The sequence below is a fragment of the Gymnogyps californianus genome, chromosome Z (genome assembly GCF_018139145.2).
Source record: "Gymnogyps californianus isolate 813 chromosome Z, ASM1813914v2, whole genome shotgun sequence".
NCBI classification, from domain to species: Eukaryota; Metazoa; Chordata; class Aves; order Accipitriformes; family Cathartidae; genus Gymnogyps; species Gymnogyps californianus.
In genome coordinates, this window is record NC_059500.1 from 70,436,202 (window position 1) to 70,443,711 (window position 7,510).

Below are 7,510 nucleotides of genomic sequence, written 5' to 3' on the forward strand. Positions count from 1 at the left end.
ATGTTTTGTTTTTCGGGGAGAGGGTCAGGGGTTTTGTGAGGTTTTTTTGGGTTGGGGGTTTTTTGTTGTTTTGGGTTTGTTTTTTTTTAATTATTGCTTCCTCTCATATTGCCAGCAGAGAGGTAAGTGCTGGAGCCGTGAGGAGAGAGGACCAGTGTCTGGTACCTGCACCCTGTGCTCCCATGATCGGAGGAGTGGGTGCCCCCAGCTGCACGCCTGCCAGCTGCCAGCACCCAGGCACAACCCCTTCATGGCCCTGATGAGAGCATCATCGAAGACTAAAGACTGGGTGGCAGAGGAGGAGATAGCAGGTTTTAGGCACAGAAGAGAACCTACAAAGGGAGGGGTGAGAAGTGATGCAAGGGTCACTAATAGCAGGCGGGAGGTGCTGCTTGCAGCACCTGGAGAGAGTGGAGTGGGGAATGTTGCAGTATGGAAAGGCGAGAGCTGCTGTGGCCATCCTGACACAAACAGACAAGTGTGAAGGAGCATCGAAGGAGCCAAACGTCACTGAAAGTTTGACTAAGACCAGGGCCAGAATTGGGCTTGTGTCCTGGGCTGTCAGAAAGTGAAGACTCCTTGACTTCAGGAACAGATAGTTTGATATCTTGGGAATAACTCTGCATTAAGGAATCTGTTGATGTTTTGGGGTAACCTGACTTCACATTAAAAGCTACCTTGATTAAAGCCTCCCTGGATTTTTCCTCACATGTCATACTGTTCTGACATCTGACCCCCGTTCCTGTAGCAACGGACTGGAGTTTTTTTCCTGAACAAAGGAAGCATCTTGCAGTATAGGTTTATCCCCCCTCTAAAAATGCAAGTTTGACTTTAAACACACCAAGCAAAAAATAATTGATTCCTTGAACCAACAACCTTTAACAGCTCCCACCATGATATCACATGCTCTTCCTGAGGAGACCTGCCAGTTTTTCCCTGCCTCCTTTCTAAATGTCCCAGAAGAAAAACGCAAAGGGAAACATAATGAAGGAAACTCTGGAAGCAACCAGTCCCTTGGGAAATCGTCACAATGAAGCCAATGGAAATATTGCTGGAGTAAGAACAGCAGACACAGTTCCCAATATTGATTTTGTATTGATTTTGATGGACCTAAGACAGCAGATACTTGGAAACCTTTGTAGTAAATTTACCAACAGTTACCAACACGAAGCCTTGTAGCATCCTACCATCCCAAGATATACAATATGGTTTTTGATTTTTTTTAAGCTGTGTTGCAAATTATAACATTTCTGACATTTCTTTCCAGCCTACAAATGACTGATCGTATCTTTCCTGTGAATTTCAGATGCTTTCACACCTTCCCTCACTTACTCACCTCTACATTCCTAAATGGCTGCACTCTATTTCAGTTTGCTGATTAATACTATTTTTTTCCACTTCGCCTGCACAAAAGCAGCGTAAATATAACTCCATGCTGAGACATTTAAAGATCCAGGAACCAATTCAGCAAGAAGCTTGCATGTGTCTAAGTATGCTAATCATCCCTGGCTCAAAGTCAATGTTTCACTGCTTTGCTGAATTGAGATGCTAAACGTAGTCTTCAGGAACTTCCTTGAAGATCACATACATCATTGCACTTCAGAGTGTTACTAACTATGGACAGCTCAGAGATGTAGGCAAGAGCATGGTGCACTACCCCACGCTTTTCCTTGCTAAAGGAGACAGAGGTCTATGCACAATGCATGCAAAGACTTCACAAAAATCAAAGCAAACGTGACTGGCTCCTACTGAGGAGCCTGGTATAAATAAAATGTGTCAGTTTGCATTTTTGTCCCAGATTACAGCCTCAAGTTTTCAGAACTTTTTTCCTAACTGCTGAAGAAGACTTTGAGATGGGTAAGCTCACAACTCTATTAATCATTGTTATACCTATTTTGCATGTGAGCTATTTCCTCTGAATTTGTAACAAGTCATAAGTTGTCCGCTCTGTGAAAGTATATTCATGAATGCCTCTTTCTGAACACAGAAACCAAATAAATGTTTCTAGTTTCAGTAATAGTGAAGTTTTCCCAATGTAAGCCAGCATGTTGAAGCATTACAAGCTGATAGTCAGCACACATTTTAACTGTTCTATGTAAAAAAAAATTTAAACAAACACTGCCATAATTCCATATTCTCAAGGAGAGAAAAAGTATCATTTAATTGTCTCTACATGACGACGCACACATAAGCAAGGAGCAGAAGATTTATAGGTCAGTTGTTCTCATAAGCAATCCCAATTACGATGTGTCTCTGCTCACCCTCACAGAAACATCTGCCTAACCGCCCGGGCTAGGGATAACCACTGCTATCTGACATTCCAGTGGTTTACAAGGACAATGCAGTTACAGCTGCAAGTCTGCCATAAGCAAACAGCTCAATACTCTGCTGAATATATCACAGTCATTCAGACTGCTGAGATGCTTCTTCCTATCCTTAGTAACAGGCTAAGAGGGATGTTCATCTGAAAGAACTAAGCTTCTGCTACAGATCTTGTAAAATTTGATGGTGTTTTGGTTGTTTTTTTTTTTACCAACTTGGCCTGGCAGAAGTAAAGTTTAACAAGCTAATGAATATTTCTGAATGACCTTCCTTATGTCTTACACTGACATCTGACAGCAGAATACAAATTCAGAAAGATGGAAAAAACCCTTGGAAGAGAGAATCCAAATGGAAAATTGCACCACTTTTGCGAAATGTTGTTGCTTGTTCCAGTTGCCCCTCTGCATGGCTCGCTCCTCTTGGCTGCTTTCAGTACAGATTAGTGACCTTCAACCCTGACAAATATGTTGCCCTCATGCTTTTATGACCTCCTAATCTCTCAGAAGGTGACACATTCTGAGATTAGAGTAAATACACCAGGATCCCAGTGGCAGCATAATAATACAGATGCAGCTGTGATGAATGCCAATTAAAACAGTAGCAGCATGTGACACCTGTTTACAATTACTTTTAATTAGCAAGTTTTAAACACTGTGTCATCAGGCTCTTCTTTGAAGTATGCAACTAGAATAGGTCCTGAGTTCATGATTCCTTATTCCTTTGAGTAGCTTTCTGCTAAAGAACTACTGCATGAAAGGCTTTAGCAGAAAAGCTTTGCATGGTCTGCTAGTATTTCCCTGAAAAATGCCTCCTAAAGGATAAAGGAACTTCAGCTATGGGGTGAATTTGGGCACACGACACTGCCCAGATGAACTGTTAAATACAATTTGCCTACAGTGTTCCCCATCGCGTGTTAAACTTTACCTATAAATATAGAAGTTAAACAATACAAGCCGGTATCTACAATAAAGTTCTGCAAATATCTACCCAAAGAGAAGAAAAGTTAAGGTTGCTTTTAAGCCCCATTTGCCACATCTCAGAGCGATTTTAGAAACAGGGTGTCTTCTCTCCTTCTCGCACCCCAGCAAGAGAAGAGTCCCTGCTTAGGACTTGTTTCCTTTGCACAGGGAGGTCTGCCTGAAGCACATGGAGGCATGCTGGCTGCACCTATCCCATGAAAATAAACACTGCCAGGGATGCTGCCAGGCCCAACCATCGATACTGTCGCGCTGGGAGAACGGTCGCTGGCATGCTGGGGCCCGTGCCATCCCAGGCAATCGCATCCCCACACAGGTGCAGGAGTCCACAGGGACTAGGAGGCACCCCCAAGGCTACGTGTGTGCAGCCACCCTCTTTGGGAGGGAACGGGAAGGATGTGGTCAAACGGCAGCAGTTGGCCCCCAGGCTAAAGAACAGACCTTGGCACTGGCTCACAATAATTCTAATAAACGCAGCAATTACGGCTAGCTTTAACTAGATTGCTTGAGCAATGCAGGTAGTCTGGGCTCCAGCACAGGCTGGGCACCTGAGCAAACAAATCCTCATGGGCCCCAAGGGACCTGCACTGCTCAGGGGGATATCTATGCTGCCGCATTTTCACTCTGGTCGTTATCTAAATTAAGGTCTCACGCCTTGCCCACCAGTTAAGTCACCATAATACACGTACCATGGGATGCAGGAATGGCAGGTCCAGCGTTGGATGCCAGTGCAGAGCAGAATCGCCACCCGTGTCCCCAAAACACATGAATTCATACAAACCTTAATCATCTTAAATCAAAGAAAGGGAATGAATGCTCAAAACTGAGTTTCATGCAATGGCCCAGTCCTGCAGGGACCTGCAGGTCCAGGGATGACCAAGAACGTTCAACATCATGCAGGATCAGGCAGCTATAGCCCAAAACACAACTGCTTCTCCAAGCGTGCAGCCACTTGGCGCATTTTCCTGATACTCAGACGACTTCCAAGGGCACTTGCTTCAACAACAGCACAATCTCCTCTCTTGCTAATACCACAGAAACAACTGCTTATTGCCTGAGCAGTCATACTGTGACTAAGAAATCATGTTTCATATTTCAAAGGTAACTTAGAAATTACAATATGGAGCGCTTGACATCTTAAGAGATCTATACATCATGTTGACACATATAAACAAAAAATGAGACCATACTGCATAATGTCAAGCAGCTTTTTAGCTTGTTTTAAAAGAGGCAACCTTTACAATGTAAAGACACACTTTATTTAGGTCTGAATGGGTCATTTTTCTCTTTCTGTTTTTTTTCCTGACAGCAGTTCTTTGTTTTCTTCACCAAAAAAAGTTCTATCTCAAGCAGCTTCTAAACACTTGTGCTTAAAACTTTATGATCTCTATAGAAAAATATAATCAATTCTTAAGTTTTTGTAGCTTTTGTTAGCTTTTAATAGAACTATGGAAATTTTCCAGCAGCTACTTTAGTTTCCACAGAGCAAGAGTGCACAGGGCTTTCAGTAAGCCTCCTTACCAAGAGACTCGCAATGGCAGTGCAGGGAGAGGCAGGTACATTATTTTTGTGATTAAGAACTAGCAGGTTTACTCTCCATTTATTTTGACCATCCTATTAGTGCAGCTCAGACATCTGCATTACATTACTTTTCGCTATGATTCACGTGAGCTAAATAACGCATATGTTAAAAACCGGGCTTTCAGCGGCTTTTAATAGCAAGGAAAAATAAACTGCAGTATTACAGATACACAATCTCTGTCTTGGCTTCATTACCTGATGTTGTTTAAAGAATATTAGTGGCTTTGCACTGACAAAACCTGTGCAAAGGAATAATGCATTGAGCTCATTTTATCCAATATGTGCAGTAAAGGTTTAGTTAATGGTCTTTTAGTTAAAATACTAGGACTCCATCTCACTGCATGTTAACGAGGTAACCAAAACGTTCGTTTCAACGTGTCTCAGTCCCTGACCTCTAATAGAGGCACCACATTGTATCCATTTCTCTAACCTTTCTGACTGCTCTGTTCGGGCTGGGAGCCGGGAATGGCTTTCTCTGCATGCGGCGCTTGCGTCCATCACCCATCTCACAACTACACGTAAATAACTTTGTGGCAGAGGTAGCACAGCCTGAATGGTATCACTGAGCCAAACGAACCACTGCTTCTTGCAATGCCTTCTCCCGTCCCCTTCTGGCGCGCACATGTATGTAAACAGATGCATTTATCAGATGCCTGTGTCTTTATTGTACTGATACCATATACCCTGTTTCTTTTTAACAGATTGTTCTGTCATTGTGCTACCTATTTGTTGTTGTCTGTAAAGAGGCTGCACTTCAGAAACTTTTATTCCAGGTGCCTATGACTAGATTGTCTGTACTGAAAAAAAGTTAAGATGACTTTTAAGTGACTACTGATGTATAATACTGTTTCAAGTTTATAACAGGAGATAACTTTTGGGGAGTATTTTACTGTGCTGTTCTTATGAGAAATCTCTTTGGTGCAAATTAGTCTTTCCCCAAATGGCACAGTTACAAAAATAAATAGCCTGAAATTTTAAAAAATCTAATAAAGTAATTCATTCAGACATTACTTGCGAGTCGTAAATCTGTTGCTCCTGTAGAGAGCAAGACACGTTCCCAAGGAAGGCTGCCCTGTTCATCACAAATGCCCCATTTAGTGGAAGATAGTTGTGAAATTTCCCCTTAGCAGGCAAATGACTGTGGTGATGGAAAAGCCATGCTGCCCAATGGGCTTCGCGAGGCGGTTCATGTTCGTCTCTCTGTCTTGTCATCCGACGGAGACTTAGAAGATGCCTCCTGCAGAAATATTTGTCCTGGCAGCCTGACCAGATGACATTAGCAGACCCCTCCAAATTTCCAATAAACACATCTTAAAAACCTTCACTACTCTGACTGCGGAGGGCACAGGGGTTGCACCTCACTCCCATTACACCCAGCGAGGCAACTGTGACCACCTTTACAAACCTCTGCCCTGGCCCGAGATCTCCTCCAGAACTGGGTGCATGGAGGATTCTGCATGTTTCACACTGATGAAGAAGAGCAAACAAGCATTGTTGGCATGCACACACCTGGCTCTGGAGTCCGTGCCTCAGGTCCTCATCCTAATTCCTAGCCAAGGGGTGCAGAGAGTGTGCAAGGGGTGCAGCAAGGGCTGTGCAGAAAGCCCAGGACAGGCAGCAGGAGCTGGTCCGCCTCCCTTCTGCATCTTCTCACTGTGGGGCCTGGGCTGGCTGGGACATACACAGGGGAATGGGGCAGAGGGGAGGAGAAGGGAAAGGGAAAGGGAGAGGAAGAGGGAGAGGGGAAGAGAGAGGGAAAGCGAGAGGAAGAGGGAAAGGGAGAGGGAGAGGGAAAGGGAGAGGGGAAGGGAGAGGGACAGGGAAAGGGAAAGCGGTATACAGCAAACGAGGTGGCCCAGGAGAGGCAGAGTAGGGGAAAGGCAGCCCACGGTGCCGCTGGCCGTGGCGATGCCCAGACGGGACGAGGCTCGGCGCGGCTCCCCCACCTTCCCCGCCCTGCCGGACCCCCCGGCAGCAGCCGTGGCCGCCCCCGCCGCAGCAGGCAGCCGCGCCCGCAGAGGGATCGGGACCGGGCAGTGGTCACCGGCGGTGCTGCCCGGGGATTGCTCGCCTTTCCCGGGAGAGAGGGACGACCCGGTGCGCACACGTGTGAATGCACAACCATAACCACACGCATACATACACCCGGGGAGGAGTATGGAAACAAACCCGCAGCCAGGTTACAACTTTCGGGGCAGCTCTGCGGCCGGCCCGGCCCGGCCGTGCCCAGCGCGGGTGCCTCCGTCCCCGCAGCTCCGGTGCTCGGAGCTGTACCGGCGCTGCGCGGTTCGGCAGCGAGCTGGTCTCCTGGGGGTTTCGCTGCTCCATCCCATGCCCCAGCGCCTCCGCCCCCCCCAAAAATATCCAAAAGCAAAAAATAAATTAAAAAAAAAAAACCAACCAAACCAGCAGCGCAGGCGGACGGAACGGTCTATTGGCCGGCGCACAAGCCCTGCGCGCTTCCCCGCCGCCCGCCCGGGCTGCGCCGCGTTAATTTCATAGCACCGGCGACATGAGGACCTCATACCTCCGGACAACTGGGTGAGTCATAAATACACGGCGCAGGGCTGAAAGCCGAGACTGTTTACAGCGACTTTGCAGCGGCCTCCGAAGAGTCAAACCGCCGTCCC